Genomic DNA, 12,315 nt, shown 5'->3' on the forward strand with positions numbered 1-12,315 from the left:
CTTCCCTCCCGAATCACTGAATTAGATGGGGGATTTTCAGGAGGACTTTCCCAAATACTAAGGGAGAACAGAAAGCAAATCCTAGGAAATACTGAGTATAGATGCTGGCAATATTCCAAAGAACAGGTGTCAATTCCTAAGACAGCCCTGGGGACCCTCCCTCTCAAATGACTGTGACAAGTGGGAAGCTCTAACGGAAGAACCCCACACCGCCTTCCACACCTCCTGGGTCCTGTGCTTCCCATCCTGGGGACCCTCTTACATCCCACCCATGAGAGATGGCCCCTTTTATGCAAGAAAGGTCGCCCCTTGCCTCCTCACTCGTTTCAGTCCCCAGTCTGATGAGTTCAGCTCTGGCTGACCTGGGTCAGTCCTGGGTGAAGGGTATTCTCTCTCCCATACACAGGTCGCTGCAGTCCCCTACACAGCCCTCAGCTGTGCAGAAACTGCACACCTTCAGAACAGGCATTGCCCCGTGCTCAATGGGAAGCCTCCCAGGGCAGATTGCCTCCCTGCCTTGGGGATTCTTCAGGGACTGTGGCAGAGAACTGAGAGGCTAGCCCTGGCTGGCTTAGCTCCTCTACCTAGAGGGCCTTGGGGTGGCCAGTGTGAATTCATTAAATGGGGCGCCCGCTTTCTCAGTAATCCCAGACTACAAGGACAAAAGAAACAGTGGTGTGATCATCTTTGCTGCCTTCCAACTTCCCAGGATTTGTGCAGATAAATCAAAAATGACTCTGACTCTCGAGCTCTCTGCAGGGCTAGATGTCAGCCCGACAAGTCTCACAGAGTGAGGGCTGAGAAAGAGAGAGCTGTGCTCTTCCTGCCCGGGGCCCGAGAGGTGGCGGCAGTGAGCAGGGAGGTGCTGTGGCCCAGAACATGTCTGCCCCTAGGGGAACCCCTTCATTCTTTACTGAGATCAGCAGGGCCTGTGGAGATGGGGACAGGGGTGAGAGGCTGGCATCACTTACACAGCTCTGTCACTAGGGGAGGTACAGGAGAACCCGACTCATCTGCCCCCAGTCCCCTGTGTCGACTTAGCCAGCCTGGCGGAGGGCAGGACAAGCTCTGATTCCTGCCCTGCGTGTCATCCTGTTCAGACTGCTACAGGAAGATGGCTGGTCCAAGCTGCAGAGAGGAAGAGAACAGCCCAGAGCTTTTTGGAGCTGTGACCTCCTCATTCATGCCGACAGCCTGGCAGATAAGACACAGTTAAAGGAAATGGAGGCCCAGCATATGGCAGGTTCCCCTAGGGGCATGCCACAGGCTGGAGTCCAGAGCTGGGTGCCATCCCCTGCGGGGTGTGCCAGTCCTGCCTGTGAGGATGCAGATCTGCATCCAGACAGTTCCTCTCAGGTCTCTGCTTGGAGGCTGTCACAGTCATGAGTTCCTTGGAGAGAGAGAAGGGCATGCCTGTTGAAAACCATCACAGTCCTTTGTGGGCAAAAGGCCCCAGCACATCAGGGGCCAGAAAAGAAGCCGGCATTTTGCAGAGTCCTGGTCCTGGCGGGTGCTAGAATGCCACACAGCCAAAGTCACCACACTCTTACCCTGAATTCGCCAAGCTGCCCTCCCCTCCCTCAGCTCACAGGGCACGAGGGGGAAGGGCACATCCCCCTACTCCCCGGATGTGTTTTGGAGGGAGACAGGATGGTGAGGGGATGAAAGCTTGTTTAAAATGTTTGTGACTGTTCTGCTCTTCCACCCTACCCCCTCCCCAACTCCAGGAGTCCCTCAGGCATAGCCACTTGGGGGTGGGTGTCCAGGGCCTGTGTTTACTGAAGGCCTGTTTGCTCAGAATGTTAGTCATGCAAATATACCATCTTATAGTGATTGCAGTAAGAGGATTTATTCCCCTCATTCTACAGATGAGGAAATTAAGGCTCAGAGAAGTTAAGAGACTTGCCAGCCAGCAGCAGTGTCTATTGTCATGCCACCCCCAGCCGGATGGAACCACAGGAAGCTGGGCTGGGAACCCCGTTTCCCTCAGTCCTCCATCTCTGTAATAAACTGTTCGGGAGCAACGTGTCCCTCAGGGGTACTGTAGAATTGCTATAGCCTTACACCCCCTCCCAGGTTGGACAGAACCACCCATCTGGCCCCAGCGCTGGCACCTGGCACATCTGCTGTTGGAAGAGAAGTCTGGCTTCCTTCAGCCTGATAGCTGGGCCCTCCTGGTGGAGTGGTTTAGGCAGCAGGCAGGACCTCAGGAGCCATTGCTACTGGGAATTCCTGGCCTGTCACCTCAGGTGCCAATGCTGAGACTGAAGTGAGAGCAGACCTCCTTCAGCAATCAGCATCCTCGAATAGGATGTAGAATTTCATGCCCATTTGGAGACCACTATCTGGGTGCATGGAGGGCTGTCAAGGGAGCAGGAAATGCTTCTCCCTGCCTCATGAGGTCTCACAGACTCACAGAGCCACCCTGGGTAGGTTGGAGGTGCCCCGAGTGGCAATGTTGACCACTCCCTGCCTTCCTTCCCTCCCCTTATTGCTGATGCTGGGGTGCTGGGCAGGCAGTGCGAGCTCTATCTCAGGTTTAGAATCTCATTCGACCACCCGCCCTGTGCACAAACACAGACCTGGCACTGAGGAGGGGTGGGGGTGACATGCCATAGTGATGTGGCCCCAGGACCCTCATGCCCTACAGCCGGTTTTGGTCCCGGCCTGCCATTCCAGGTCCATCTTCGGGGTTTTGAAGTAGAAGAAGTAATTAAAATAGTTACTTTCATCCATTCTACCACCCATTCTACTATCAGCCTTGAAAACATTCTCTACTTTCTGGCCACTTTGGGCCTGGGGACAAATGGAGGAGAAAGAGAAGGCAGTTTGACTAGCTAAGGAGAAACCTCTCCCCCACTCCCCCCTGCCCAACTTTGTGTCACCGCTGGGTGGCGCTCACATCCGCCAAGGATGCTAATGAGCCACAGGTGTCTAAACCAGTTCTCAAACTTGAGCATGCATCAGGATCACCTGGAGGGCTTTTTAACACAGATTTCTGTGAACTCCACTCCCCATTCCACCCCACCCCCGCCAAGCTTCAAATCAGAAGGTGTAGGGCCAAGGATTTGCATTTCTAGCAAGTTCCCAGGTGATACTGATGCTGCTGGCCCTGGAACCACACTTTGAGAACCACTGCTTTAGACCACACCACAAAGGAGGACACTTTGCCACTCTCCTTTGTATGTCCCAGCTCTCAGGGCTCAAAAGTCAGTCGTGATGTCTAGCTTGGGTCCCACTCGATTCCCTGTGAGAGAGTGGGGTGCAGCAGTGCCTCTAGGGGTAGTTCGTGGCCAGCCAGGAAAGTGCCTCTCCTGCTGTGCCTTCTGGCGGTGCCTTCTGTCCTCTGAGTGGGACTCAGAGTGGGGCTCTTTGAGTGGGTCTGTGACCTTGGCTGGGAGACCAAGTGACTGGGTCTTCTTCCCGAAAGGGAACACTTTTACACTCCAGACCTGTTTTTCTACCACTTCCTGTGTGCCTTGGGAGAACCCCACTCCATTCTCATTGCCCTCATCATCTCTTTCAGCATAATGCCCAGCCCTGTACTCCATCCCCCAGGCTCCAGCGTGCCCCTTCCCCTCCCGCTTATGCACCAGCGACACCCAGTGCAAGGGCCGCGAGTGTGTCCAGGCAGCCCTGTATTAGTGAAGGCAGAAAGGCTCCTGGAACCAGCTGGCCTGTGGATAAGGGTTGTCACGGTATTCTAGAAACAGAGAAGTTGCCGTAACCTACCATATACAGAGGAATCGCTTTAGTTGTAAACACGCCCCCTCCTTAGCTGGCCTCAGTGTAAGCCCAGCTTCATATGCTAGGGGGCATGATAATAAAGGAATTGTATCTAGGACCACCTTCTGTTGCCATTTTTCTTCCTCAGCAGGGAAATCCCAGGCCATCAGTTCATCAGATGCACTGTGACCCATGCTATATGCCGAAGCCGATACTAGTGGGTCGTGGGGAGAGGGAGAGAAAGGAGCCCTGCTAGGAACCCATTGACCGCACTGATTAGGGTCCTGCTTGCCCTTCTATCAGCTCCCATGTTTGTTGTTTGCCCTGACCTGCCCAAGTGTCATCAGCTCTGGGCTGCAAGCAAGAGCCAGGATCGAACAAGCACGCTTGGGTTGGGTTCCTCTTAAAGCTCTCCGCCTTCAGTCGGCTGGTATTCCCACACCACTGACTGCGATGCCCAGCCAGCCTCTGTTAATGAGCCTATGGTTTGTGCATCCTGCTGCGGGCATCACTCTGGCTGGCTATAGCTGATGCAGGGTGTGGGGAGAGGTAAGGAGCAAGGGGTCCCTCTGGCTGGCCATCGGCTCCCAGCCAAGCATTTCCAGCCGAGGCACACCTCCTACTGCTCCTTGGACCACCCCCGCCCCCGACCATCTCACCCCAGAGTGCTGGTGTCTACACACCTGGAATACTAATTTGTACTCATCCCCAAATCAGAGTGAGACACTTGTTCATCCCAGCACAAAAAAAAGACTTCAATCTTATGAGGCAGAGGAGCTGAGCGCACCAGTTTGCACAATGAGGAGCTAAAAAGGAAGTAAATGCTTTGTCTTTTATGACATAAAACACTCATTCTATTTCACTATTCTGTCTAGAAAACTTGCTTGAGGTGGAGTGGGTCAGTGAGGGAGCCTGAAGAGTAGCCGGGTAAGCTGGACACTGGGGATCCCAAGACAGGGACTTGGGGTGGGTTAGGGGTTGGGAGGCAGGCTGGGAGCAAGCCACTCACCTGGTGTGAAACTGAAGGGGGCCTGCTTACTTGCTGTGTAAACAGATCAAGCCACCCAGGTAGGACTCACCTTGCAAGCGGTCCACAGGCCTTGGCCCCTTTCCTGTGTGGTCTACAGCCCTTGGCCCCTCTCCAGCCTCTTTGGTCAAGATCATTCACTGAACGATCACAGAGCCAGCCCTCTGGTGGCTTGGATAGCAAGCTGGAGAATAGACCCCGTCTGCAGCACATCCATGGTCATCTATCTTGTTGGATCCGGACGTCTGCTCCCCTCAACCGTCATTATGAGTGTGAGCGGGTGTATGCATGTATACACAAGCATGCCCGAGGATGGATGAGCATCCTTCCAGCCCCACCCTGCCGCACACAGGCAGCACTGTGGGTGGCTGTCCTTGCCATCTAAATGGCTCTGGCTGCCTATGGGGACCTGGTCAGGGGGCGGGCAGTGGAAGCTCTTGCTGAAGCTGTCCCCCTTGGTGGCTGCCACTAGCCTGCCAGCTGCCACTACTTCCCAGCAGGTGCCAATGCCTCTGTCAGCTATATAGAATGGGCTGCTTTAAGCTGGGTGGGACTCTGGTTCCTACACCCTGTGCCCAACTTAGAATAGAGAGGCTGCTGGTGGGGTGGTAGAGACACAGAGGCTAAAAGCCGAGATCATTACACTTTCTTCCTAAAAACAAATTCATCAGAAGCCCCTACTTCTCTTCTCCTTCTGCTTCTGCCATTAGCTGAAACACTGTCCAGCAACGACTGAGCAGGAAGGAGAGGGCACTGTGGGGGACCTGGTGGGATCCTTGGGCTCAGGCCAGGGGTAAAGAGGGCAGTGAATGAAGCTTGAATTCGATCCTTTCCATAAACCAGGTGCAAATCATGTCACTGCACTGACAGAACTGGGCCAGCCAGAGCCAAGAGAGTTAACGGCCCCATTAGTCTGGGGACCCTTTGAAGAGGTCATGAACCGTTTCTGCCACACTGTCAAACTATTGTGAATAGCTCATGGATCCATCCCTAATTGGGGTTTAGAGAAAGTTAGGGACCAGAAATTGAATTCAACATGCTCTCTCTGTATTGCCAACCAGTAAAATAAAAAGGCTGAGTCCTCTCAAGAATTAGGGTCTCTCGACAGAGATAAATAAATATCTTGAGAATATATTGGGATTGCAAGAATTCAGTGGGGGAGTTAGGGTGAGAGGAAGAAGGCAAAGGGCAAGGCCCTTCCTGATGCCGTTACATCACAGAACATGGGCTCGTCTTGCACCCAAGTCACAAATGCTCTGGCCGATGGGCGAGGCTAGGTCCCAGAACTCTCCAGCTCCTGGAAGAAAAATCTCCAAGCAACAGCCTCTACCCACCAGACCCAGCTAGAGACCATTGTGCACCCTTGCTTTACCAGTTCCCACTCTCCTCTGCACAAACGGAAACCAAGGGAAAATGGGTAGTGCCCCAGGTGTGCCCCAGCAGCTCTCGGCTACCAGGCAGTCTGGCAGTCTCTAGGGCCACAAGGGAGAAATTCCAGCTCAACCAGAGAGCCTGGCTTGAGTGTGTCCTGTGGAGTGTTGCTATTCTTTTTGTTAGGTTAAAGAGGCACAATAGTCCATCTCCACAGTTGTCATCAAACTCAGCAAAATGAGATAGCTAAATCGATAGCCTCCCAATCTTTACTGAATGCTTTAACAAGGGACCATTGCCTTGCCAATATTTTTGTACCCTAAATCACATTCATTTCATCTGACTTCCCTCTTGCTTCTGTGGATTACTGAGTGCTGCTATGAGCCAGCTCAGAGCAAAACTGAGGCATGGGAGAAGCTTGCCCACCGAGCCCACCCGCAGATCTCCTTTAGATAGCTCACTCTCCCAATACATCATCTCCCCCTTCCAGATCGCTCCCCTGTGACCCAGCTTTCAGCCGTGGGGGTGAGGGAGAGGGGACAGGGGGGCAGGTGCTTTTCCTTGGGGACCCCTAAGGAACCAGATTTGATCACTTTCTTGCCAAGCACATACCCCAGTCTGGGAACAAGCTGGATGTCTTTACATACACGCTTTTATTTAATCCTCACAGCAAATCTGTAAATAGGTACTATCGTCATTTTGCAGATGATGAAACCAAGTTCAATGACTACACAAGACTCACGTGGACACCAGCTGCAGAGTGGGACTTCACCCAGGCCCTCCAAATCCCAAACCAGTGTTCTTCCCACCCAGGCCTGGTACATCTCGAACAGTCAAAGTCCAGGCACAGTGACAGCCGATAACATAGTTGTTGCCAGAAGAAACCTAGATAATGCCCGTGAAAGCATTTTTTTCAAGCTGTGATGCTCAATACAAACAAAAGGAGAGATGTGATTACATCCTGCTGGTCTCTGCCCATCTCCTGCCCATGAGCACTGAGCCCAGAAAACACACTCATGCTCTATTTGGAGCAAACAATTAGTCATCTATCTGTCCAGAATGAGGGACATCATGTTTGATGAATGACAAGGATGCTCCTTCTCCCCACAATAAGTCTAATAAGTCACCAAGATTTGTCAGTTCTCCTGGGTGTCTCTTAAATGTTTTTTTTTTTCTCCTCCATCCCACTGACACTTTCCTGTGGGCTCCATCGTCTCTCACCCTAAACACCGAAGCAGCCTCTTCCCGATGTCCCTGCACCTACCTTGTCCCCTCCAACCATTCTCCGCTCCACAGCCAGAGTGATGGTTCTCACGGCAGATTCGAGCTGGCCACCCTGGGCTTCAGGCCTGTCAGCAGTTTCCACTGCTCTGAGCTTAAAGCTCAGGTTCTTTGACCCAGTTTACCAGCTTGCAATCTGGTGACTGCCGTTCTCTCCAGACACCCCCTTTACCCTCTGTGCACCAGCCCCCCAAAATATCAACAAGTCACACCTCCTTCCACTTTTTGCTTTTTGCCAGGCTAACTCCTCCTGTCTTCAGCTCTCAGCTTCGACATCGCCTCCTCTGGAGGGTCTCACCCTCCCTGAGTTGGGGTCAGTGCCTCTCCCACCCAGTGCCATCGCTGTCATGGCACTGAGCTGCAATCCCATTTACTCCCAGCGAGCACAGGGATTGGGTGTGGGCTGTTCACCACTGTATTCAAGCTGCTTGGCACAAGTTAGTCTTCGAGAAGTCTTTGAGTGATAGATTTCGTATCTCTCTGCAAGCCCCAAGTGGGCTGTTTCGAGGGAGTTCTCGAACGTGTACCAGATCTGTTCTGCTGTGGCTCACAAACCATCCTTTTTCACTTACCTTTTGCTGAGCGCTGGTGGGAGGCTGCTCTCTCACCATGTCACACAAGAATGGGGGAGCAAGGGAAGGGACCCCAGGGTCATCTCAGTCAGTCTATCCCATGGGCCTAAGAAGGTACTAGGCTAGTCATTAGAAGTCCCCAGGAAAAATAAGATGCCTAGCTCTATCCTCACACGGACATCACACAGACATCTCCTCTCCTGCCCAGCCAGGGTGGCCTGCCTTTCACAGCTCAGCTCATCTGACCGGAGCCCAGTGCTATCAGAGCAGTCGGTGTGTTCCAGTGCCCTGAGAGCCAATGGATTTCACTCCGTCCCCCAGAAGCAGACAGCACAGGGACTTGGGGGCACTCCCGCAAGTGTGTCCACAGGCTGGGGTGTAGGAGTAAGAGCAAGAAGGGGCAGAGAGGAAGTGGCTTCCACTCACATTCCTATGAAATGCTTGGTCCTTGGAAGATGGAAGGTCACCCGTCCCTCAGCCATGACCAACTCCTGACCCCACAGTCACAAGGTACCCTCTGGTAAATCTCCTTGGGAAGGCTTTCAGGGATGCCATTCCAGCTGGACCTTTGACAAAGGGTCAACTCAGACTCCTCAATCCTCAGCAAATCCCAGGAGGCTTTGAGACACAGCAGCTGCAGGAGGGGGCCCCAAAAGTTGATGCTCTGGAACAATGTCGTGACAAGCTGGCTTTTCCCTTGAGGAAGAGGCAGGCAGCCAGACCTCCATGCATGGAGAGGTTTACAGATGCCCCTCCTGCTACCATCACACCCACCCTGCAGACTCACCCTTCATTCCCACCCCAACCTCCTAGCTCAATACATGAGGTACAGCGATGGTCCAGGGCAAGATGACGTCTGAGCTTCTCTCACCTGCAACTTGTCACTGTGCCTACGGCAGCCGAGGAAAACACACAAACCAGAATCCCAACCAAGGAAGTTGCGGGGGGCTTCTCCTGCAGTGACGTGGCAAAACCAGTGGGCTCACATGGTTTTCAGTGCCCTCCTCCTTCCTTGCTGACCGTCTCATACTGACTTGGTGAAATCATCTTAGAGCCACCTAAGGGAGAACAGCCCAGGCAAGTCACACATTGCAAGGTCCCCTTACTCCTGGAAGAGGTATCAGGCTCAAATGAACCCTGGGAATATCAAAGGGACTGGAGAGAGACTGTACCTAAAACTGACAGTCCCTGCCCCCACAGAAAGCCATGAATGACCCAATGTTTGTCCCCTCCCCCAGCACACTATGGGCCTAGCCCACAAGAATGGTGGTCGGTGACAAGAGACAAACACACAGATGGGAGCTGGCCTCTTACGCAGAGCGCTTGGGCCATTTGGACTAGCCCCTGACCAAACCTGCATCGGGTCACCAGGCAAAGAGGGTGTTAGGATTCTTCAGGCTCCCACAGAGGGACCCCACACACACCTAGAACATCTGTAATCTGGGTCCGAGAAAGGGAGGCAAGGTCCTGACTGTGGGATGTATCTTGGACGAAGGGTACAACCGGGGCCTGACCCCTCTGATCCCTCACATCAACCATGACATGAAATAAGTCACAGTCATGGCAGAACAAACAAACATGCCACAAAGAGACAGCCTGCTTGTGCTTTTGACACATTATCAGTTTTTATTTAGAAACATGCTAAAAACATGGTGTTCAATAAAGCCAGGACCAGGATGAAGGAAATGCAGAAACGGCATTGCAAGCAGAAAAGTGCATTTGAAACCAACAGGCGTGCCCCTGTGCTCTCCCGTGCCGCCCCAGGGCTAGGCAGGGTGTGGGCGTGGGCCCCAAGGCCACGCCCCCGGAGTGCCCATTCGTGGCAGGGAGGCTAGGCCCCACCCTGGACTACTGCCTCACTGCGGGGAGCAGGGGGAAACGGAAGGACGGGAACACACAAGGCCAGACTCGATGGGCCGAGGGACAAAGAGCGGACCCCACGCGCCTGGCCCCAGCTCCTGTCCTATGCCAGGTCCCTGCTAGTTAGCACCTCCACCAGTGGGTGGGCAGGGGGCTAGAGAGCCGGGGACAGTCATTTCCATCCATCTGCACTGCTCTTTGGCCACTAAAGCAAGGAGGGATGGCCACCTAGTTCCGAGTCAGACCAGAATGTCTGCATGAGCGTCTTGGGTGGGCTCAGGGCTCAGCAGCTTTTCCAGAGAGCCCGAGGTGCAGGCCCATGGCCCCTGGGAGAGGGGATAGAAATGCTCCGGATAGGGGTGCAGGTGAAGGCTTGTGCCCCAACACCTGCCGCAGCACCCCCAGGAGCCGTTCTCAGCTCTTGCTCGCCCACCTTCCCTACAAGATGGCTGCAGAGACAGCCACGGCAGGCAGTCCCTTGAAGCTGTCTACGGGGCCTTCTGAGTCAAGTCTGTAAGCTGCCTGCATGAGATCTGATTCAACTAACTCTGACTTTGGTGAGGAAAGCCACGAGTGAGGCCTTCTGTGCGATGTGGGGACCACTTAGCAGGCCAGGCAAGGGGCTTGGAAGAGCACCGCCTCTCTGTGCACGGCGCCCTTCCCAGTGCACACTCCACCAAATGACAGAACATCCAAGTACAGGGTGAGGCAAGAACGCAGTCTGGGAGACTGGCAGTAGGACTGAGGACTGTGGCAAGGATTCCAGGGCCAGAGGATGCCCTGAAGCTCCAGAAACAAGATTGTCGGGGAGGCTACACACTCCCCAAGGTGCTAGGCTTCTGCTATTGATTTTAACAAAAATTAAAAATTGCATTGATAGGCATAAACAAACTGACCCCACCCCCACCCCCAGCATAAACTCATTATGCACCAGGTCCCACTGTGCGACTTGAATGCTTGTTTGCTGAGTATCTCTCTGCAGTGGCATGGTGGCCATCTGCTCTGAGCTCGGTAGATGGGGGTTCCTGGGGAGGCGGCTGAAGTTCCTTACCAGGAAAATGGGCCAGAGGACCCAGAAGGCAGTTTTGCTTAAATGTGTGCTTGCCCACCCTTCACCCAAGACCCCACCTTCCCAGCTTTCCCATCAGCACCAGCACCCCGGTTTCGGGGAGGTGGTTCTACTCTGCCCAACTCACTGAGACCACTCTACTCTCTACTTGCCATCCTCCAAAAATGTGAATCTTGAGCTCACCAAAAGTTCTGTACTGCTGGTCCTGACTGCACTGCACTTAAGGTGAGTGGAGGAGCTGCTGGCCGGGTGGCTGGGTCTCAGTTCTTAGAACAGACAGGTGGAGGCTGGAAAGAAGACGTGGGCCCAGTGGGAAACCAAGGTATCGACCCAAATGGTGTAGGAAAAAGGCAGCGGACCTCATGCGTGGCCCCACCTGAGGCAGCGCACTGGCTCCTAGCTAGCTAGTGGAAAACCTTTTCAAGCTCCATCCTGTGGATTCTCGACTTTTTCCTTTAACTGCAAAATGCTAGCTTAGACCAGCGTAAGTTCTGGTGGGATGCCCAATGCAGCAGAACGCCCCAGTTGCCAGCTCGTCTCCCAGGCCCTGACTCAGGCTGCTTTTGTCCCGAGGCTACTAACAAAATCCAGTCTTCAAAAACCTTTTCTCAATTTTCTGTACTTCGCCTTGGGGTAATGGAGGACATGATCACCACCTACCCTACCATCGGTGAGCCCAGAGGAAGGAGATGAGGGTCCTGGGACCAGAATGGACATCTCTCCCTCCCTCCCAACAGGGAATCAGCAGCCCAGTGAGTTGGGCTGGAATGATCATGGGCACCATTTCCACTTGCCCCTCTTGACTGTCGCAGGCCCTCTGCCACTGTCTGAGCAGCAAAATGTAAGGACTGCTTCCCCTTCCAGAAGCAATGTGAGAAAGTGAGCAGCATCTGAACTAGAGAGGTATGTGTCCAAGAGTTTCTAGCAGGAATGTCTGTGAAATCACTGGAGTTTGCAGAACCTGTCGCGGGATGGCCCGCACGGGGTGGAGGGGGAGCCTCCCGTGCCAGCAGAGGGCAGGAGGAAGGAGGAAGGGAAAAAAGAAAGCTGCTCATCAGTGAAGTGTAAGGACCCACGTCGGCTCTAGCCGGCTCTGGCCACGTTCCTGGCGAAGCCCTTCACCATCCCCCCAGGACCCCCACTGCTCTGGCCTCTTACACCAGCATCGGCAAACACATCGCCCCTGTGCAGGACCCTCTTCCACGTCGCTTTACGCTCCTCCGTTTCACCTCCTCTTCCAGGCTCCTGTGCCATAGATGCCAGGCCAGAGAGAGCGGTCCTGGCCAGGCCCTCCTCTCAGCTCATTCTGAATGCAGCCTGGTGCATCTCTCCTGAGAGCCTCCTGAGTGTTGCACAGTGGTTTGTCCTGATTGAAAACGGATGGACGTCCTCTCTCCCCACCCATCTCC

Source organism: Pteropus medius, unplaced genomic scaffold (genome assembly GCF_902729225.1).
Source record: "Pteropus medius unplaced genomic scaffold, Ma_sr-lr_union100, whole genome shotgun sequence".
NCBI classification, from domain to species: domain Eukaryota; kingdom Metazoa; phylum Chordata; class Mammalia; order Chiroptera; family Pteropodidae; genus Pteropus; species Pteropus medius.